The sequence below is a fragment of the Grammomys surdaster genome, unplaced genomic scaffold (genome assembly GCF_004785775.1).
Source record: "Grammomys surdaster isolate TR1022 unplaced genomic scaffold, NIH_TR_1.0 334, whole genome shotgun sequence".
Taxonomy (NCBI): domain Eukaryota; kingdom Metazoa; phylum Chordata; class Mammalia; order Rodentia; family Muridae; genus Grammomys; species Grammomys surdaster.
The window spans coordinates 3,526,978-3,549,922 of record NW_021604753.1 but is presented as its reverse complement, the minus strand read 5'-3'; the positions used below and the strand labels follow the sequence as shown (position 1 = coordinate 3,549,922).

The 22,945-nt window shown below is 47.1% G+C and overlaps 1 protein-coding gene across 2 annotated transcripts in view; it reads left to right on the top strand.

The window, feature by feature from the left end:
* The window catches only part of Clec16a (C-type lectin domain containing 16A), a 197,173-nt gene that overhangs the window by 113,170 nt on the left and 61,058 nt on the right, over positions 1–22,945 (top strand). The window lies entirely within an intron of this gene.

The following is a 22,945-nucleotide window of genomic DNA, read 5'->3' as shown; positions in this document are numbered from 1 at the left end:
AGAGAACCTGCCCTCTTTCCTTGCCTAGATCCTATAGTCTACTCCTCCTGTCTTCAGAGCCAACAATGGAAGGTTTGCCCTTTCTCTGACTTTCTGCCCTCTGCCTTGATCTTCTACTCTTAAGGATTTGTTGTAATTATATTGGACCTGCTTTAGCATTCTTAAAAGTTTTTAAGTTAATCACACTTGTAAAGTCCCATTTAAAGATTCCCCATTCTCAAGTTCCAGGAAATAGAACATGGGAATCTATAGGAACCATTACTCTGTTCAACTGGAATATGGAAACCAGCAGCTTTCGAGGCTGGAAAGGTTGGCAGAGGCTCTCTGTTACATCCTACAACCAAGGGGTTCCTGAGAATGGATGGCAGATAAACAAACAAGTATAGTTAGCTATGAGATGCTCTGGGGTTATATGACTTTGACTACAGCTCAATCAGGTCTTTTGGCTGTTGAACCCTTACTGAACTGGGGCCTATCCAGCAGGCTCTCAGGTCTCAGAAACAGCAAGGGCCTTTGCTCTGTTTTGAATTTCCAGTTACAAGTTTTCTCTTAGCTCCTTCTCCCCACTGCAGTCTCTCTGGAAGTCTTTGGCCTCCCTTGGTCTTAGCCACACAGCCCCACCTTACCTTTTTTTCTGTCTTTGTTGCCCTGCTCTTGGTCCCTACTGCCCAGATGCTTCCTGTGACCAAGGCTCTTTCCGGCAGCTCCTCTCACTTTTCCCAAAACTCCACTTACCTTTTTGCCCTAAAAGGCTGAAGTCTTATCTCCATGGCCATCAGCCCTCCCAGACCAGACAGCTCAGGTCTTCCAGCTACAGGACTGGCTACCACTTTTCTTCTCATACCCTCAGATCTAGTCCAGCAATCTTGAGCCAGAGCTCAGTGGGACTTTGCAAGCTGAAATGAGGCAGGAAGAATTTTAACCAAAGCCCAAGTTGGGTTTTGAAAGGGGCCTTTATCCAGGAAAGGATAAAGTTAGAGTTCCAGTCATTCGTGGGTCTGCTGCTGACTCAAGTGGTCAGAATTTAAAATAAAATCAAACCTGGCAGGGTATTTTGGTTTTTGTTTCTCAAGAAATGAGAACATTGTTGACCATGATAAAGATTCTGATTCAGGCCTTAAGTGTATGTACACAAATGGAAAGTTTACCAAGGTTTATAAACATGCCTCTTAATTTTGACAGCTTTTGTTTTTTAAAAAAAAAACCCATGCTTACTTTAGACACTTAGACACTGGCCTTTGAGTGGATGTAAGCTTGCAAGTGGAGCTGTGTGTGTGCATGCATACAGTGTGCACACTTACTTGTAGGGAGTCAGAGTCATTTGCTTAGTAGAAATCCATATCTGGGGCTGGGAAGGGGGCTCAGTTGGTAAAGTGTTTGCCATGCACCCATGAGGTTCTGAGTTTGAATCCCCAGCACTAATGTAAAAAACCAAACACAGTGGTATGTACAATCGCAGTTCAGAGGAGGGGAGACAGAATGATGCTTGGGGCTTACTGGTCAGCCAGTTTAATCAAACTGGTAAATACCAAGTTGAGTGAGAGACCTTTTCTCAAAAGGTAAGGTAGAAAAGCAATTGAGGACTAGTATTCTCTGGCTTACAGATTCACTTGTGTCTGTACACACACACTCACAAACCGAGATTCACTTGCTAGTGGTTACTCTACTATGTAGACCAGGCTAGAGCTCCTGGAGGGCTGCCCCTTCCCAGGAAACCCAAGTCCAGCATTTTACTTTTCTTCCTGCTTCGAAGAAAGTATGTTTCTCTTGAAAACAAGTGCCAGTCTACCCTCAACACTAGACCAGAATACATTTGTGTTTAAGAGCACAATTAGAGAAGAACTTGGGTTGGGGCAGAAAGGGTGGCAAAAGTGTAGCTCAGTGGTAGAGTGTGTGCGTCACTGCAGAAAGTCCTGGCTCAGCCCCTAGCACCAAAACAAATGGGGAAATACTTGGGAATTAGAACTGAGACTTGATGAGGCCCAGGCCCAGTGGGCGTGTTGCTGAACTGGGAATGCACTGTATGCAAGGGCAGCCAGGGGCTCCAGGGAGAGAGGCCAGTAGGCCTGCTTCTGCAACACCTCCTATAGCTCCTCTTCCTATAGACAGACCAGAGCACCAGGCTCTCCTGTCACAGCTACAAAGGTCCAAGTGACAAATTTGGTAAATCCATATTCTAGTTTTGCTTTTTAGTTGTGTATAGGCAGGATTATATTTAGCACTGCAGATTGTCACCGGTAGACAGCTAGCTACTTGTCCATGAATCCCCGCCCAGTTAGAGAAGAACTTTGAGATACAACCAAGCTGGAGCTCTTTCTCCAGTAGAACATTTCATTTGGGTTTCCGACACCAGCCCTGCAATAGCAAGCCCTGTGCTAAGGCCTATCAGAGGCTCACCTGGTCAGTGCATGAAGAGGAGCAAAAAGAGCTGCCCTTCACCCACAGCTCAGCTGAGCCCAGGCCTGTCAGCCCTTGATCTTACTGACTCTCATTCCATCCCTACATTCAGAACCATTGTCGACTCTGGAGCCTTATGGGACTAGAGCCCTAGAATAACCTACCTGCTCCAGACCTTTCTCCTGAGTGGGCCAACCTCTTCTCAGTTTCTTGCCTGGAGAGAGAGAGAGAGAGAGAGAGAGAGCGCCAAGGATACAATCAGGGCTGCCTTGTAGAGAGGGGATATTGGGTGTTGGGGACCAGACACACAGCCCTGCCTCTGATGGAGGTTACTGCCAACCTCAAGCCTCCCTTGCTACTGACCTGTACTTGTTAGCAAGATAAAGGCCTAAGCCAGGCCTAGGGATCTGTGCATAGCTGATTCCCTGACATCCTCCAACTCTGGGTAGGCAGGTCATTTCCCAGCAAGACCTTTTCTGATTACCAGACTCTAGTTCTCAGCATCCTCAGATGCAGATGCTTCTCTGTTTTGGAGTCCCTGTTTGTTTGGGTTCCATAGGTGCTAATATACTTGGAGGCAGAGATCCTCGACTCTCGTCCACAGTTGAATCCCTGCCAGTAGAGTAGGTAAATGAATACAAATGAGAGTGGGCACTAAGGTCTGAGCCTGTAAAGTGAGACAAAAGCCTTATTTCAGAAAAGGGACCCAGAGGGCATGCCTGGGGACCCACATCTGACATAATGGCCACTTGGGTTGTCCTTGTTCTTCACGGAGCACTTGGAATGATTCCAGGAATGGGGTCGAGGGCCCACATTCCTCTTATTCACCCACTGGCTGTGTGAGTGATCTCTGCTGTCACAGCAGGCAGTCTGGAAGGCTAAAGTCAACCCTAGCTGCAGGGGCGTGTGGAGTAAAGTACCCGCCCTCCACCTGGTGCCCCATTCATTCCCTCAGCAAGTGTGTCCTCGGCTGATACCTCAAGTGGTACCTCAGCTGAGGAAGAAATGGCTGAGCTGAGCTGCAGTTACCTAACCTGGAAGAAAATTAATGCATTGTTATCAATCCTGAAGGCAGAAAAGGCCCGTGGCCAGATGGCTGTGCATCTTCCAGAATAAGTCATGATTCTGTTTGGGGAACCTCCTCTTGGCCCTGTGCATAAATCAGCAGGCTTCATACAGGGAGAGTAGGGGCCTTTGTTAAGGCTTGAGGAAGGAGCCAGCTCCCAGACTCTCCTTCCACAAAGCTCTGTCATCCTCTAAAGGACTGTACTAGATTTCTCAGATACCCTTCTCATCCAGGAACCATCTATAAGTGAGGCCACAAACCCTGTCCTAGGCGGATAATGGACTTTTAAATCCAGAATGTCAGTGTAGCCTATGGCAGCCCTATTTTTCTCTCCATGGGCCTTAATTGGATGATCAGGAGGATAGTTACATCTATGGCTTGTCTAAACCAAGGTGGGATGGTTTTCCTGAGAACAAAGGAAGAAGCTGGGCTCAGGTTGGGGCCACATCCTAGAAATCACAGACACAGCCAGCCAGCTCCTGGTCTTTCCAGTCACCCTGCATCTTGGAGAAGCAGGGACATAGACTATAGGCTATAGATTCAGGTGGGGCTGAGAGCTCACCCAGAGTTTCAGGTACAGTAACCTGGGTGCCCTCTGCCACTGTAGTCTTTATACCTGTGGCAAGTGACCCACTGTATCTCAGGCTCCCAGCCCTCCGGGAAGTAGGGAGAGCCTAAGTAACAGTTGCTTCCCAGAGAGCCTGTGAGGCTAGGCTGTGATGAAGTGAGACCCTGTGCAAAAAGTACAGCAGTGGGTATGGAACGTGATGACTACTATGCAGGCTTGGCCTTGTCTTTGGTGATATTTACACCCAACAAGCTTTGATGGCCTTTGGTTCTGGATGTTCACATAAGCTCCAAAGCCTGAAGAGCAGCCCTCGCTCGTGCTTAGGATAAGCTCTTTCCACCACATGAGCATGTGACCTAACCTCGTGTGTTGCTTTCTGCTAACTAGAGCAGCATTATGAAGAGCCAGTGAGACAGTCCATGATGCCCATGCCCCCACTGTAGTACAGACCTGGGATATGAACTCATAGGCACGTTCCCTTTAAAGACAGCTACCATTTGAAGGTTCAGGTAGTGGTGGTAGAGCCAGGTCTTTTCACTCTCTATCAAGAAGAGGTCATCCAGGCTCTGCCTTTTCAGGCCAGTATCTGTAAACTCAGTGTTGCCCTCTTCCTTTTCCTGATTCACACACTTGACACACCTGGGTACCAGGGAGCCCCATAAAAGGCCATAGAAACCCACCTTTGAGGTGTCTGTCATGTCTCAGAACCACTGCATTATGCTCATTGTGTTTAATACTTTTCTTTGAATTAACTCAGTTTATCCACCTCCCTCAGGACAAGATAGGCAGGTTCGCCCATCCTAAACTATGCCGGTGACATTGTACGATTCATAGCTCATAAAATCTGAAGTCATTCACACTTGTGCCATCTTGCACCACTACTGGTGCCATCAAACACTTGGGGTGTGTGTGTGTGCTTACTAAGCCATCTTGGGGCCCCTGCCAGCCCACAGGGCCCAGCTGGAGTGCTTATCGAATGGCAGGTGGATGATGAGATGGTCTTAAGAACATTTAATATGCAGTATCTTCACTTTGTTTTATGAAATGAGTCTAAATGAGTTGATTCTTATAGCCTATGGGCAGACTTGGCTTAATGGGCCATGCTTCTAGCAGGTCCATGGTTTAACCCCCATGTATCCCAATTGTGTAGCACATGCATACTGCCCTGCTTTAAGTTTCAGACCAAAAACACCATCCCTCCCAAGCCTCCTGTATTTGAGAAGCAGTTGGTGGGTTAGACTAGGAGATCCAAGGCTCTGAGAAATTGCATGCACAGCTCAAAGGCGTACAGCTAAGACAGGCTGGCAGAGAGCTCAAGATACCTCGTTCCTTAATGCCCCTGCCCTCCTTATGACAAGACTCTGCTCTAGGTGCATCAGACAACCCTCGGCCAGAAATAAAAGCCAGAGAGTTTCTGCTTCAGTACACAGGCTGATGTTCTGGGTCCAGACTCTTGGACCCACTTATAGCTGAAGGCAGAGGCTTTCGATTAAAGAGGAGACTCAGAGCACCTCCACACCCAGAGAGTGCTGCCTGGAAAGAGAGGGTCACAGCTTCTCCACTGCACCTGTCACCTGGGAGGGTGAGACTGAGGGAGCGCAGCATTCCAGTATAATTGAATTTTTGTGTTCTGTTAGGTGTAGCCTCAGTCCTGAAAGGACCCATAACCCCGAGCCATGGGCTCCTCCACAGTGCACTTCGGGCTGCTAGTCTGCCCCCTCCACCATGTTCTCAAAGAGTAGAAATGATCCAGATCAATACCCACTAACAGTGGTTGGAAAACTGGTTCACTCTGACACCGTCTCTGCCCTTTATTTACACTAGAGTAGAAGCCACCCTGATGCTGTGAGTGGGAACACTGTTCCATACCTTCTCTTTGTTGTATACATGTTTGGCTAGCAAATAACAGCTCAACATACTTGCTTTATAAAAGACTAAAATTGTGCAGAGTCTGGTAAAAGGCGAATGCCCTCTTCTTCCCCTGCCCAGTGCCTCAGCAGGCTATCCTGGGCCATGCAGCCCTTGAGTCCCCGCCCTTGTACCTGCACACACTCACTCCTATCTTCCCACAGAGCCTGGCCTGCTCGTGTCGCCCCAGCCCTGACATGGGCCTTATTCTTATTTTCTACTCAGTAAATATTGACCTGCTGAATGGCTGCCATTTTTACACAGTTGGGACTGTATTCATCTTGTTCTGCAGTTTGGTTTTGGCACTTTGAAGTGGGGCTTTCCTGTGTCAGGAACATGGGTGGAGCTTATTGTACTTGACTGCATTTAGTGCAAGTGCCCAGAGTATGATGTCCAGTGTGCAAGTACCATGACCATGGGCACTGCGTCTGTACTCACTGTCTCAGAGGACCCATCGTGTGAGCCCTGTCAGCAGATCTATTCCAGCACAGTGCTTTAGTGGAAGGGACTTATCACTGTGCAGTTGCTGGGCTGAGTTAGAGCTAGGGGCCTTAATAATAAATCGTATCAAGAAAAACTGGTCATCTTTGTCACCTGTGTTACAGAAAAACAGCTTCCATCTAAGTGTCCTCAACTTGAAGCCTTTGTTACTGGTCAGGAGCAGCCAGGGTGACTCTGATGTTGCAAGGCCCAGGTGGCCTGGAGAACACTCCTAGCTCAAAGAATGGAATTGGTCACAAGGCCAAGACTACTGTCAAGGGGCATGATTCAACCTGCCTAGCTACTGCCAGGCTCCCCCTCCAAGCCAGTCAGCTCATCAGAGAGGTGCCAGGAAAGACTTCCTGCAGTTGAAATTTCTGTGCCCATCACTCATGTGTCCAGGCCACACAGCTGCAGTCACTCAGACTCCGGCCATCCTTCACACTCAGAATGGCTGTTTAGACATTTCCAGCCCTCCACCCTGTCAGTGTGTATTTTAAAATCAGCCAGAAACATGTTTGCAACATTAGTTAGCTCTCTGCCAAACAGTCCATTGCATCAAATAGGACTTCATGTGCATGAACCCAGTTCTTCAGAAGAGTTGCTTGGGGAGGACCTGCTTCATTCAGAACTATGCTTCCAACGCCCTATGAAAGTCATGGCTGACTGGAAAGCTAGGAAGCAGTTCATTGCTAGCTGTGTTTGTGGGTTCTCTGAATCAGCCTCTGGGGCCACTCAGAGAAGGGATGACAGGCAGGCAAACCACAGTCATCTGTGACAAATGTCCTCAGGCAGCAAAATGTGATGTTGACAGGCACGGGTACTGCCATGGAGCCCAGTCTCCATAGTGGACCATTTATTGCTACGTGTCTTCCAGTAATCCCTCTCCCCCAACCCCCAGAGAAACTGCAGCCCTGGTGCAGTGTGCTTTTAAAGCACCCCACCTCCTCTCTCTGTGAAGACCTGAGGCAAGCAGTTTTCCCTCTGTTTATATCTACCCCACACACACTGAGCTGCTTCTATTAAAAGCAGTCAGAGATTGATAACGGGTGTTGAGAAGGATGTCACTTATTTCACAGGGTGAAAGGGAGTTACTGTGGCTTTCAGTAAAAGCTCATAGCCCTCGGCAGTGGCAGCACACTGACCACTGGGGGGCAGTGGAGCTGTGTGCCCCCAGCAGCTTCCTTCCCTCGGCCTCCTTGAGTCTTAGGACTCCCCACCTTAGAAGACAGGGAAGGGCACTGGGAAGGAGGCAGATAGAAGGGTAGAGAGAGTTCTCTCTGTAGTGTGACCACCAGCACAGGGATGTGGGGACACATCCTTAATCTGACCTTGGGGGCCCCTTCATTGGAAAATAGGAAAGCTTCATGCACTATGCCTGAGGCACAGCAGGCCTCTGAGAGGTTGTCAGCTGAGACTGGATGAAGGTCTAAGTTCTCCTTCTGAATCACCTCACTTTTCTCCACAGGTCAGGGGTGCTCACTAACTGAGGTGAGCAGAGGTCTCTTATACCATAGGGCTAGCAGGGTAACTTCATTACCCCCCAGCTACCATGGGTTTATTTCAGCATGGGCTTCCCTACCACCTGGCACTCCCTCCCTGCTTGGGCCTAAGAGACAAGAGCCCTCCATATCCAGGAAATATCAGCTCTTTGAAAACATATTCATCCCATCCACCAGCTTGCAAGCATCCCCAGGTTTTCCTAAAAGTCATTTTGGAAATTCAGAGTTGAGCATAGTTGATTTAAGTTCTTGTCCCCCAAACCCTTCACACTCTCTCTCCTGCCTCCTCTCTGGTTCTTGGCATCATGGTGAGAACAGAACTTGGAGCTGGAGTCTGTTAGAGTCTGAGTACCAAGGCTCAGTCAGCTTGTGACCCTGGGTATCTCTCGGAAACTCTGTGGGCCTCAGTGGCTTCATCTACAAAACAAGATGCTTGTGGAAACTAAACTACCTTATGCTAAAGGTCCACAATATAACCCCAGGTACATGGCAGCTGTCACGCTAACTGCGTCATGGGGTTCTCGGGTTAGCAGGGGAAGAATCAGGATATTGGAAGTTCCCCACCTTGCCCTGTCCAACACTGAGGTCCCCATGAACCATCCTCAGTTGGGTCTTCCCTTCAGTCCCATTGGTTGTTCCCTGCTGAGCGTCAGTCTCCTCTTCCTCTTTACCCCTTAACAGCTCAGCACAGCAGTGAGAAGAGAACAGAGGGGAAGACAGGATAGAGAGCAGTAGGGGAGAGACCCCACTGCAGTTGAACCAAGTTACAGAGGCTCACCTGTCTGCTGCCATCTTGTCAGCTGGACGGGGGACACAGCTCACACAGTAGTGCCACCTGCAGGCTGAGGGATTCTGCTCAGTAAAACCAAACCCTTGACTGTGCCACAGAAACAACTCGCAGGACGATGTAAAGTAACACAGGGCTATGAAGACAAGAGAAAAGGCATACTTAAATGCCGTGGGGGACAGGGTTTCAGGAAAACCATAGTACACATTCAGGACGCTGGCACAGGCTTTCTGAGAGTCATACTTGGATGTGTATACAATGGACACAAAAGGACATGGCTTTTTAGGTTACATTGTTCAAAGGGTGTAACTTAACAACACTGTTTCAAGAAAAAGCTGAAAAGTAGACCTTTAGAATTATGTAAATTTAAAATTATTAAAATTATTATATAAAATAGACCTTTAAAATTATGTCTCACACACGAGACAGTCTTTTGTCTTAGTGTGAAGATTCCTCTGGAAGTGAGATGTGTGAGGAGGTGCTATGAGGGGGTGAGGACCGAGAGCATCCTGCCCTAAGTGAGCAGAGCTGGGCGTCACTAACGTCCTCCTAGTGGTGTCTTTAGGAAGACAGATGCAGTCTCTGTAGGCTTTTGAATGAACTCTGGAGTAGGGACTCCTTTCCCTTGCCAGGTCCCCTGAATTCCCCAGTCTTCCTCTGCTACCTCACAGAGAGCCTGGTTAACAGGAGCTGACAGACTAGAGGGCAGGCCTGACTAGTAACTGTGCTTTGGGTGTGGTTCTGTTATCATTGTTTTGTTTTGTTAATTAGTTAGTTTGTTTGCACAAAATAGCACTATGTGCCAGGCAGTGGTGGCGCACGCCTTTAATCCCAGCACTTGGGAGGCAGAGGCAGGCAGTTCGAGGCTAACCTGGTCTATAGAGTGAGTTCTAGGACAGCCAGGGCTATACAGAGAAACCCTGTCTCAAAAAAACAAAACAAAAAAAACAAACAAACAAAAAAGGAGAAAAAAATAGCACTATGTACCCAGGCTGGCCTCTAGTTTTCTGTCTTTTTGCTAAATGACGGGTGTACAGGTCTGTGTGACCATGCTGGATTTGCATATGGACCGATGTCTTTCTCCTCTGCTTCCTTTTTGGATGTGAACAATGACATACTCTTTCCCTTCATATCTAAATGTCTTTTGAAATAAAGTGAATTTTGCTTTAAACATAGTGGCTGGGGCATGGCTACAGGTACATGCCAGGCTAAGAAAAAAGTCAATACTTTTGCACCAGGGCAAGACTCAGATCTACACAAAGAGCAAAAAGAACATAGCTGTATAGAGAGGAGACCCTCTGAAGGCAAACAAACAAACAAACAAACCAAATAAAAAACAAAACACAAAAACCAAAGCTGCTACCTCCTGCTGCTCCAGAAAGGCCATTGCCACAGGCGGGGGATGGGTAGGGCTGGAAGCAGTGGCTTATGGGACACACTTTTCTTGCTGGACCTGGATCAGAGACACAGCCCCCCAGCCCCAATGGGATGTTGGGATCTGACAGTGACAATGACAAGAGGAGTGCTGAGAACCTTGGGTGAAGGCTGCTCCCACTGTGGCCTCCTGGGGAAGATGGCAGTTCACTTCTTTTTGTGTATGACAGCCTCTGCAGTGAATAGAGTTACCCACTTGTCGGCAGTCCCCCATCTCGGCTTTTCTATGGACTCTTGCTAACTCGGCAGGGCTTGCAGCCACATCTGTCTTAATCACCCACCTTGCTGTGTCACTTTGGGCTGCCAGAAGATGCAAGCTCGGGGCTCAGAGGGAAACAGAGAGGTGGCATGAGTCAGGGGTTCCAGAGGCCAGACCCAGAAACCCTCTTACCAGTGGCAGGGAGGCCCAGCCTGTGAAGTTTCCAGGCCTGAAATTGTGATTACAGTAAGCAGTCTGGAGGCAGTGTCTGCTCCAACCCCAGGTGCACTGCTGTAGGAGGAGACAGCTGGGCTCTGTGGCCTAACGGGGCTTGTTGCTCCAGCTGCTCTGCTGGGGGCAGCTGGGAAGCCTCCCTCTCTGAGGTAGAGCCCTTGCAGACCTGCCTCGCCCACACCAGGCAGTTCCCTTCTTAAGAACTGACCTCATGGGGCAGTTGTGCATGCGTGTTCTTTACAAAGAAACTGTTCCTTTTTTTCCGTAGGGGCCTTGTATACCTGCTGGGCACTCTGTCCAAACTGTTCACACACACACACACACACACACACACACACACACACACACACTCCTCTCCTTCCTCTCCTATTTCTGCTATACAGTTAATACTGTAACTCAAATGTGAAAAATAAGCTTTGCATGGTGGCCATGAATTTTACATGAATCACATTGAAATCGATAAAGTCTGTAGAATGAATCAAGTTATCGTTATAAGGAAGAAGTGGGAGCTGACTTAAAGGAGCCGTAGCCCTCAGAATACATAATGGAAAAAGTTATCCAGCAGTGGTGAGCCTGGTACAGCATGTAACCTTTGCCTGTTCTTGGCTCCCTCAGAACCGGGATGGCTTTGAAGGTATCTACTTTCTTCTGGGGAGGTGTGAGGAAGCAGAAAGTCACATTTTCCATGACTTGTTTCTTCTTTGAACACTTGCTAATCTTTTTTTTTTTTTAAAGTGGGTAATCTTTGAAACGACACTCTGTTTCAAGCGTCTGAGTTTGGGATCTTTGCTGTAAGTTGCAGGAAAAGGTGGGCGGTAGTGTTGTGGAAGGTGGAAAGCCTGCCTTTTCTAGGTCATGTTTCAAGTACAGAGAAGTCAGAAGGAACAAGAAACAAGATGGGCCAGAGCTGGCCTAGCATGCATGGAGCCCTGGGCTCCATCCCTAGCTCCACTTAAACCAAGCATGTCAGCAATCCCTGTAAGGCCAGCACACTGAGAAGTGAAGGCAGGAAAATCAGTTCAAAGCCATCCTCTGGGATTCAGGAAGTTCAAGACCAGCCTTGGCTCTAGGAGACTCTTTCTCAGAAATGGGGTCAGGATCAAGCTTTTAAGGCTTTAACCCCAGACCCGCCACATGGTGCATGCCCTGTCTCTAACTCCAGGCTCTAGACTGTCTGATGAGTCCATCTTGGTATTTCTGTCCAGGCCAGCTAGTTCTACTAGTTCTACAGGCCAGCTGTGTGCAGGCCATAGGCTCTCTGAGGGAGACAGGCTGAGCAATTGCCACAGCTCACAGCTCTGCCACAGCTTTCTGGGGAGCTGCAAAAGAGAAGAGAGCTACAAGCAGGGAGTGGTGTGACAGTCACCAGACAGAGCTGTGCTACAGGACTCACTCACACAAGTACCATGAGCATACTCTGTCCTCCCAAGAAAACCAAGCTAGGTGGCATCTACCCTCCTCTCTGTCCCCCTCACACACTCCTCACCATGATTATAGTTGACTTGTTTTCTCCCAAACCCCTAGACCAAGAAGCGCATTGTCCTCCGGGAGAAATCGGGACCACTAACATTTTTCTAAATGAAAGTATTCATCAATTCACTGTAGAAAAATGAAAAGAAAGAGACGAGTATTTTTAGAAGAGATCTGTGTAACCATGCCATAACTTAAAGATTCCCAGCAGCTTACCCTTCCCGTGGTGCTTGGTGCTCTCTAACCTCCATTGTCCCCTCAGCTCTGTCCACACTCACTCTGACACTGGCCACCTGCCCTGCCATACTTTGCACTGCATGGAACCTGAGGCAGGTTTTGTTGGCACATAGATGAAACAGTTACGTCTTCTGCCAAGTTACATCTTCTATTGACTGATGATGATGAAGATGATGATGATGATGATGATGATGATTTTACATTTATGTATATAGTACACATGTCCTTTTACAATGATTCAAGTCAAGCGGAGAGGTGGCTCAGGAGTTAATAGCATATGCTTCTCTTCCAGAGGACTTGAGTTCAGTTCCCAGCACCTATATCGGGCTGTTCACAATCACATATACCTCTAGCTCCAAGAGATCCAACCTTCTGTAGTGGCCTCCATGGGTACCTGCACTCACAGTGACACAGACACATGTACCTGGCATACAATAGACAGACACACACGCATACTCACACACACTTACACATACAAACATACACACACACACATACATACACACTCATACATACACACACACTTACACATAAATACATACACACATACACATACATTCATACACACACACATACATACATACACACACACACACTCACTTACATATACATACATACTCACACACACACAGTTATACATACACACATACATACACAGTCACACACATACATACATACATACACACACACACGTAAATACATACACACTCACACTCATGCATACATATATACACACACACATAAATACATACACACTCATACATACATACATACATACATACATACACACACTTACACATACATTCATACATACACATGTTTAAAAATACCAAAAAAGTCAACTAGCAAAAGTAGGGATGTAACTTTAGGAGAGTATCAAATAAATGGTGCGACTATGCTGTACGATTTCAATGCCTTTTGTTTTTGTTATGGTCAGCATCTCCCTTTACAGCCCAGGCTGGCCTTGAACTCACAGAATACACCTAAGTACTGAGATTAAAGGTGTGTATTACCACACCCAGCATTGATTTGCTTTGTGTATATGTGTGTATTCCTGGATGTATGTGTGTGCAGCATGTGTGTGCAGTGCCTGCAGAGGGTGTCAGACCCCTGGAACTGGAGTTACAGGCAGTTGTGAGCAATCCCATATCTGTGCCAGGAACCAGACTCTTGCCATCTGACTCTTAACTGCTGAGCTATTGCTTCTTCAGTCCCTTCATTTTTCAAAAACAGACTATAAAGTTAAGGGTGTGGCTCAGTGGTAGAGCTTGCCAGCGTTTGAGAGGACTTGGGTTCAGTCCCCTAGTATTGCAAAGCAAACAAACAAAACCCAGCTCTGTAGTGTTCTGATGAGAGGCTCTGGTATGCTTTCCCCTTTAGCTGTAAGTTTTTCCTCATTGAACCCCTTCCTGAGCATGGACCTCCTTGGGTCCTCCCTGTATCCATCTGTGAGTATGTCTCTAGCATGTAATTCTACAGTGAGCTTAGGGGCTCAAGGACAAATGCAGCTGGAAGGCTTCCCTTATGGTAGACAGTAATGTGCTCCCAGTAGCTGGGAGAGTAACTAGAAGGTGGTTTTCTATCTTAAATTTTCAGTTGTGAGTAAATGCTTCTCATCACTTATCAACTGTTTTATCTTCAAATTTTAATGAGCCCCCTCATTAAATCCTTGACAGATCCCACATGATCTCTCCCTGTGTTCTGAGGGCCTCTGTAAGTGCCTTTTAATATTTCCAGTGTGTGTATTAACCTTTCATTTAAATTTGATGTATCAAATTTAAATTTGAAATATTTTTAAAGGCTAAGCTTAATTAATTTCTTTCCCTGACCTGTTACTTAATATCCTCTTTTACCTAAAACATTAATGCCAAAGAGCACTGACTTGTAGGACTGAGTTCAGGACTGTTATAATTAACTCCCTGGATGGGGATGCCCCCGAAGTCCATGAGGCCCAGCTTGGCGCACTGCCTCCCTGTTCACTGGTGGTGTCAGTCAGCTCCTCTAAAGCCACGTTCTGACTGTTCTGTGTCCTAGCACAGAGGGAGAAACAGATCCCGTTACTAAACTTGAAATCAGTGAAAATGAAGGCAGAATTAATATCCCGTTCCTCAGCTGTGTTAGCTACACTCAAGTCCGTAGTAGTCTGAATGCGGCCGCCCTGTAGTGGGAAAGGTGCTCTGAGTTTTTGCATACACTTAATCTAGAGTGTGTATGAATCCATGTGTGCATGTATGTGTGTGTGTGCTCATGTGTGTGCACACATGTAAATCAAAGGACAACTTGTGAGAATCAGTTCTTTCCTGCCTTTGTGTGTGCTCCCGAGATTGTTCTTAGGTTGTCAGGCTTGGCAGCAAACATCCTTACCTACTGAACCATCTTGCTGACCCTTAGACATTTTAAATTTAATATTAATTCATTTAAATTGAAATAGCCACACAGGCTAGGAGCTTTCAGACTAGCGAGCACGGTTGTTGGGCATTTCTGTATGCACAGAAAGCCCTGTTGGGCAGCATGGCCTAGAAATGGGTTTTGACCAGGAAAAGAGAGACACAGAATTGGGAATCTTGTGAAATCCCAGCTTCCTTCAGTGAAGGGTGAGCCCTGTGTTCACCCTTGCTTAGCCCTAGTGTCCTCCCCTGGCACCAGGACAAGGATGCAGACTCCTCACAGGCAGGGTGAGAAGGATGAAGTGAGAGCCTCAGACTCGGCCACTGGGCGTTGGCCTTCTGCTAAGTTATTCCTTCTGTGCCTAAGTGGAAGGTAGCAGGTAGAGGTCCAGAGCTGCACTCTGTTTAAGCCTCCAGCCTGTGGCAGGAAGCTCAGACCTTGGAGACTTGATTCTTATCTAGCCAATTACACCTAGGGCTCAGTTAGGCAGGACTTCCATAAGCTAAGCAAACAGGTCCTGCACCCTGCCAGCCGCATTAGTCCCGTCACTGCCTAACTTAGACTGACTGTCTAGGGACTACTTCGCTAGCTCTTTTCATTGCATAACAAATCCAAGTCTGTGACATCCTAACTCCATAAGCCTGCTTCTAGTCAGCAAGCTGGAAAGTCTCTCAGGGACTGGGGTGGGGTTGGAGCTCAGTGCTGATATAGACCTTCAGGGCCTTTGGCAACATGGAGGCCAGGCTTGCAACCCATTGTTCCCTCCCACTGTCATGCCCAGATTTTTGCTTATCTTTAGCCTAACTTTTCTCTCCCTAGTGGAATATTTCCACTACCAAGAACTTAGCAAAAGTAATATTCATCCAGCCTGGCCAAACTGACATGATCTAGCTCTGACTTTGCAAGCGGCTGATCTTAGTACAGTCACATGTCCATTTCAGGGTCTTCCAGATTCGTCTGACTTACTGCAATCCACACAATCTTTCAGGAGTAAGGTTTGACAGTTTGATTAGGTATATGTGGAGGAGCTTGGCCTGTGGGTATTTCCAGCTAGGGACCTAGAACCGTCCCTTCTGAAGATCACAGTGGCAGCAGCAGCAGCTCAGGTAGCTACTGGCTGGTCCTGTCACTGCTTTGCTTTCTCATATGCAAGGTACAGGTGATTGTACCTCTGCTTGGATGACTTCAGATGCTTAGCATAGAGCCAGTGCCTATTAAATACCCTTATGCCCATAACATTTGAAATGCATAGGTCTACCTTTGCAAACAGAATTTTTGGAAGTGGTCTGTTTGCAGGGTTTGCAAGGGCCTTTTAAAGAATCTAAGCAGGCTAAGCAAAGTGCTGCCTCTCGTAGTGCCGCTTACTCTTCCTGATTTACTCCACCCCCTGCCATGTGGGCTGTCTGTTCCCAGCAGACCATGGGTTTGAGAGGGCAGGAAGTCATTTTACCCTTGCACCCCCGGTGCAGACACCCAGTAAATATTTGATTGATTGATTGACTGACTGATTGAGGAATAGGTGAGACATCCTGGGGGTTTTGTTGTTGTTTCTCTTTTTTAACCTTAAGTAAACCTCTTTTTCAAGTTCTAGACTGTAAGTTCTAGACTGGGTCTTAGTTATAAACTTAAGTTCAAGGCCAGAATGCCCAGATGCCTATAGTTGCTGTAATGACTTTTCCTAGTCCATACTTCCTGGCCATCTGTTCATGTTCCTTAACATGGCTTTAATAAGCTGCCCTGACTGACAGGTCCCTCAGATCTACAACCTACCCACCCATATATGCCAGCCCTACTAAAGACAAGTTTCCTGGGCCTGCCTTGTTTTCTCCTGGCTGTAGCCCATGACACACAACCTCCCCAAACTGACCTTGACACACTCACACTGTAGAGCCTCAGCCTACAGAGACGTTGATAGTCCTGCCTTTCATAGTCACACCCCGTATCTCCTTCCTTCTCCTCCCTCCTGGCCTGTGAGAGCAGGGAATCCAAAGTCACTCTCAGTCCCACTAGTGCCTTATCCAAACCAGGCACCCTTCTCGCCATGGTGTTTACGAGAACAACTGTGTGCTTGCATCAGGAACAAAACTCCTTTGTTATTATTTTAAATCGTAATTGTTGGGCATGCCACAGCAGGGTTTGGAGGGCACAGGACAACTTTGTAGAGTTGGCTGACTCCTCTCACCTTCACATGTGTTTGGGGGTCACACTGAGGTCATCAGGTGTATGTGGCCAGTGCCTTTTCCCACTGAGCCATCTCACTGCCTCCCAGTGTACTTATTTACTTTTTATACATGCGTGTATATGCATGTATACTGGGGTATGTGAGTGGACACATATGGACCATGACAAACCTGAGGTCAGAACACCTGTGGAGGAAGATCCTCGCCTCCCGCCTTACTTTTATTCAGTCTTTTATTGCTTAGCACTGGGTACTGTCCACCAGACTCTCTGGCCTCAGAGCTTCCAGGGATTCTCCTTGTAGGAGTAGCAGGAGTACAGACACATGCTACAGCATCTGATTTTTAAACTTGCTCACTGAGCCATCTTTTTTTTTTTTTTTGGCATTTCAAAACAGGGTTTCTCTGTATAGCCCTGGCTGTCCTGGAACTCAATCTGCAGACCAGGCAACCCTTAAACTCACAGAGGTCTGCCTGCCTCTGCCTCCCAAGTGCAAAAATTAAAGGCATCCCCCACCTCCAGGCTTCACTTGCTTCTAAAGTGTGTTTGTCTGCTGTATGTATGAAAGACAAGTATAAGGATCAGGAAACAACTATTCAAAACCAGTTCTCACCGGTTCTTGGCTCCACCTTGTTGAGACAGTCTCTCTTGTTTTCTGCCAGTGCAGAGAGCTGCAGCCCACCCTCCTGCCTCTGCCTCACAGGTCCCTTTAGGGGTGCTGGGATTACAGAAGCATGCACCATGTCTTGCCTTCTGCGTAGGTTCCTGAGGTTGAACTCAGGTTACCAGGGTCTCACAGCAAACACTGAGCTATCTTCTTGTCCCTATTTATCTAGTTATGTACAAGACATGGTCTTGCTAGGTAGCCAAGGTGGGCTCCAACTTTCAGTCCTCCTGCCTCAGTCTCCTGAATATTAGGATTACATGTCTGTGTCCCCAATTCAGCTAAGAGACAAGTTTACCAAATGGCTAAAGTAAAATAAATGAATAAATAAAGTTCTCTTTCTTGTTTAATTCTTTTTTTAAGTATATTTATCGTTATTTTATGTGTATAGGTGTTTCTCTGAGTATATGCCTGCACATCATGTGTGTGTGTGTATTGGCTGTGGAAGCAGCCAGCAGAGGGCACTGCCTCCCCTGCAAATGGAGCTACAGATGATTATGAACCACCACGTGGGTGCTGGGAAATGAACCTGGGCCCTCTGCAAGAGCAGCCAGTGCTCTTAACTGCTGAGCTGCCTCTCCGGTCCAGCAAGTTCATTTTTAAGAGAAGGGAAAATTAGTTGACTGTATCAGTATTGATTATGCCGGAGGCAGGGATTAATGATTGACAGGTCATGTGACTGGGTATAGTATTGTATTGAGATATGCTGATTAGGTTGGGTTTATATTAACCATGCCAGTCTATATCATATACTTTGAAGTGCTGCTCTGGTGCCAGACACTTATTGGTAGTCATTGTGAACACCAGAAATTGAAAATACAAAGCAGGAAATTTGGTTTGTGAAGTCTGTAGCTTTTGTTTAAGTCCAAAGGTGTGGCCTGCCTCCACCAGAGGTCTCCCATATTTTACTGTTAATGTCTGAAGTATACTGAATTCCCACAAGCTAATTAAAAATCAGCCTGCTATGCCGGTAAGCATTCAGTCTGAGAACTAATTTCTGCCAAACAGCCATAAATGTGTCCCCTGGTATGAAATTTAGACGTTCTTTCCCATCAGAAAATAGACATGTGGTTTAGTCTAAACCTCTTAATTTGAGAAACAATGAAACCAGCTAAAGCCCACCTAGAGAGGCCATGCCTTGATGGAGGCTACAGAGCCTGAGAGGCAGCACGTTGGGCTGCTAGCCCAAACCCCCTCACTGTAGTCCTACCAGACCTTCGTGTTCCTGCTGGATAAGTTCACAGTGCACCTACCTCTGTGCCAGGCACTGCTCTAGCACTTTCCGTACTTCCTTGAGACCCCATTGCAACCCCACAGGCAGATCTATGACTGTCTCTCTACAAGAGGAAATACAAAAGAGTTTCTTGAAGAATCTTCCACACAGGACAAAAGGAAAGTGTGTCTCCATGTATCCCTTTAAGAATCTGAGGCTCAGACAGGTTACCCAGAGCTGAGAACCACCCTCCTCACCTAGGAAATGGAAAGTGGACAGACTCCGACCACATCCTCGGGAAGGCTCAGAACTGAGATCTCAGGAGGCTCCTGAGGGGCTCTGGTCAAAGCCCCTATGAAAGGCTGTTAGGCCACCAAGCGTGACAGTACAGCTCTGGCATTCAGATCTTTTCTTGGAAATCTGGAGTCTTCTCTTCACTACAGAGTTAGGTAACATTATTTACTCATACTAAAGAGGGCTGTTTTCACAGAGGAAATTATGCAATGTGTTATGCAAATGTGCCATTCCGAGAGCAGAGCAGAGATAAGTGTGGTCTGCACTGCAGGAGAAGATGAGGTCTGTGCCCCTGGTGGCAGGCTGCATGCCACCCGAGAAGGGGACATGCCATGGTCTACTTGGACCTCATTTCTGGTAAATTGCATTTTCAGCAAGCTGTCTGTCTGTGAAATTGGTGCTGTACTCATGGGGAAACAAGGACTGACAATTGATTCCAAGAGCACCCCTCTCTGTAGACCAGGGCAGTGGGTCGGTCAGGGGATGCTGCTCACCTGTGTTTCTGGAAATGTGGGAATGAGTTGGGTAAAGTTCTCATTCTGTCCTCTTGGAAAAAAGTCTCTGGCAATTTTCCTTGGGGGAAACAAACACAGAAGGGTTTCTCAGGAATTAGGAGAAACCTATTTACATATTTGAGTAGACAAGGCATGCTGACTAAGAAAAAAGGAGGAAGGTGGAGTTGAGCCAGTCCCAACCCTGGACACTGGGACAAGCTCCCTGACACTCTGCCCTAGCCTGGGGCTCCAGTGTTTCTTCCTTCATAGCTCCTGGGGTGTCACAGTTACCCATCCCAGGGTAGCTGCCCAGGGAGCAAACAACAAATACCTATTATTATCTGCAGATTGCATGCTAATTCAGTGTTCTTGGTGGCCCTGGAACACTTGACCTACCAAGTTCTTGGAGGGCTAAGAGTTAGTGTCCCTACCACTCCTGCTAGGGCATCAAATGGATATTTATGATATGGGTGTTTTATAGTCATCAGCCAAAGTGACAGAAAGGGCTCTTACTGGTAGAGCACTTCCCCAGCATACATGCAGCCTAACGTCCATGTCCAGCATTAGGAAAAAATGATAGACATGATGGAGGGCCAGGGAGATGGTTCATCAGTTCAAGTGCTTGCCATAAAAGCATTAGGACCAGAGTTTGGATCCCCAGCTTCGTAGAAAAGCTGTGATCCCCCTGCTGTCCAGCAAACTAGCTAATTAGACAAGCTGAAGCTTAGTTTTAGCAGGAGACCTTGCCATAATATAAAATGTGAAGAGAAGCTGAGGAAGATGTTTGACATCACCTTCATGTGCATGCAGGTATGCCTTCATACACACGTCATACACTTAACATATTCATATACACACCTGCCACACCCAAGAAATCAATTATTTTTAAGTGATAAGTCACAAATGTAGCTCAGTTGTTAGAATACTTTCCTAGAATACACAAGGCCCTATGTTCCATCCAAACACTGCATAAACCAGGTATGGTGATACCCACCTATAATCCTAACACATGGAAAGGGAGAGAGGCAGGAAGATCAGAAGTCAAGGGTACCATCAACTACATCCTGTGCTCAGAGCCATGTGGGCTCCCAAGACCCTTTCTCTAAAAAAAAAAGAAAAGGACGAGGAGGACAAAGGCTGGTAACATGGCTCAGTCAATGCTGTGAACACACATATCCCACTCAGGCACACACCATTATATTAACAATAAATAAAATCTGCTTCTCAAGAAGAAGTGAGTGGGCTAGGGTTATAGCTCCGTGAAAAGTGCGTTAAAAGTGGGTTCTGCTCTTCCAGAGAACCTGAGTTTGATTCCTAGCACCCACTTCTGGCAGCTCACAGCTGCCTATGACTCCAGCTCCAGGGGGACTCCAACACTTCTGGCCTATACAGGCAGCTGCACTCATGTATACACACATTCAATTAAATAAATCTTCAAAATAAAGATGAGAAGCATAATTAAGAATCATACAGCCCAGGCACTGTGTATTGGACACCCGCTTGGGTCACATGCTGCTGCGGCTCATTTGCAGGTGAGCTAAGAAGTCAGCTTTAATCCAGTGGGCCATTTGGAAATCATTCAAACATGCAACCAAGTTGAAAGAGGTCTCAGGGAACAACACCCGTGTGCCACCTACTTGTCACCACTGACATCCCTCCATTCTTTTTAATCTACCTACTTTCCGTCCCCACGCCCTAACTTTATGTATTTGGAGGAACTGGGAATACAGTTCACACGTTAGGCAAGTACTCTGCCACTAAGCTAAATCCCCAAACCAATCCTTATTTTATAAAACTTATTTCAAAGCAAATTTGAGACCATCATACCCTTCCCCTTAAATACTCTAGCTTGTATATCATGAACTGTAGCTCTAAGTAACTGGATTACCCCAGTTTCATCAACACAGCTAGCTGGAAGATGATGGAGCCTAACAACACCACCACCACCACCCCCCAGGCAGTCAACTGGGAACACAAAGGCTTGTTCTTGTCCAGGACTGTTCTTACAGGAGAGAAGAAAGGAATGGCCATGTGTCCAGTAGCAGAGCTCTCACAACAGTATGTGGGCCGGCGGTTCTGATGTGAACAGAAGTGAGTGCAAAGAGCCCAAGGCCAGGGGAAGAGTCTGAGGAAGCTGAGGCAGCAGCAGCAGCAGCAGCAGCAGCAGCCCAGGGGTTGCTGTGGGAATCTTGAAGCCAAGCTCCAAGCTCAGTTTCCCGTGGCTGACTGTGCTCCAGCAAGTAGCCTGAGCTCCTTTACAACTCAAGGGATGCCAGCAGCACTCTTTCCCCTTCCTCACAAGAGAAGCTTGTAGACACTTTCCATCACAGAGGGAGTGACGTGCTGCATGGCTGACCCTTGTTGTTCTGGGAAGGAATACTTTAGGGAGCTTCAAAGAAGACAGCATAATTGATTGCTACTTGCAGCAAATATCCCTTAAGCTGTTGCTAGACTGATGGAGAAATGGTTACTTAATTTTCTTCAAAGGATTGATTTGACCGTCAGGGGAAGTTCTGGGCCTAATTGAATGTACCCATTCACACCTCACTGCTACTTAACCATCTGGACGTCAGGAGCTATGCCCCCCCCACCCCCCGACCCCACTGCCACTGCCCTAACTCCCACAGATACCCTGGTAGCATCCTTGGGATTTGACAGGTCTAGTTCCTACAAGATTGTTGACCTGTAGACTTGCTGGGATCCGGGCAGCCTTATCACTCCAACCTTTCTGGGTTCTGTTAGAACGAGCTAGGCTTCCTGTAAGGTGTTCACTGACTCCCACAGAAACACTGAGAGCAACTTCTGTCCATCTTTTTCATTGTGGGGTAGATTTTCTGTGATACAAAGTACCAATTCCCTCATACTGAGGCAGATCCCCAAAGTGTCAGACAAAAGATCCAAGGCCCCTAGAGATAAGACTTCAGCCTAGCTCACTAAGCTTTGAGTCCTAGCATCTAGAAAGAGGCGTCAGAAAGCTACACAGTTCACCCTGGTTCCCAGAAGACACTGAAGAGTGGAATACAGGTTTGGACTAGAGGAACTACTTCCATTGCAGAGGGAACCTAGCCCTGGACAGCCTCCTAGCACACAGTAGCTTGGATTCTCAGTCTTCCAGGAGACTGTTAAGAGTTTATGTCACTATTGGTCATTTTGTCACCTACTGCAGCCAGCCAGAACCCCCTGTGACAGCTAGTCCAGGTTAGGGGTCTCCCCTTCTCTGAAGGAAACAAGGGCCAGCCTCTGTGGCCAACTCCAGGGGACTAGGATCCTAGGTTTCAGTCAGCTTGCTTAGGCTAGTGTGAAGGTTGGACTGAGCACCACCTTGGGCTGGGTACCTTGACCATGTCCTGTGTGTGTCCTTGAAGAGAGAAGTTATTTAACCCCACAGTTTAGTTTTTGTTTGTTTTAGGGTTTTTGTTTTTTTTTTTTTTT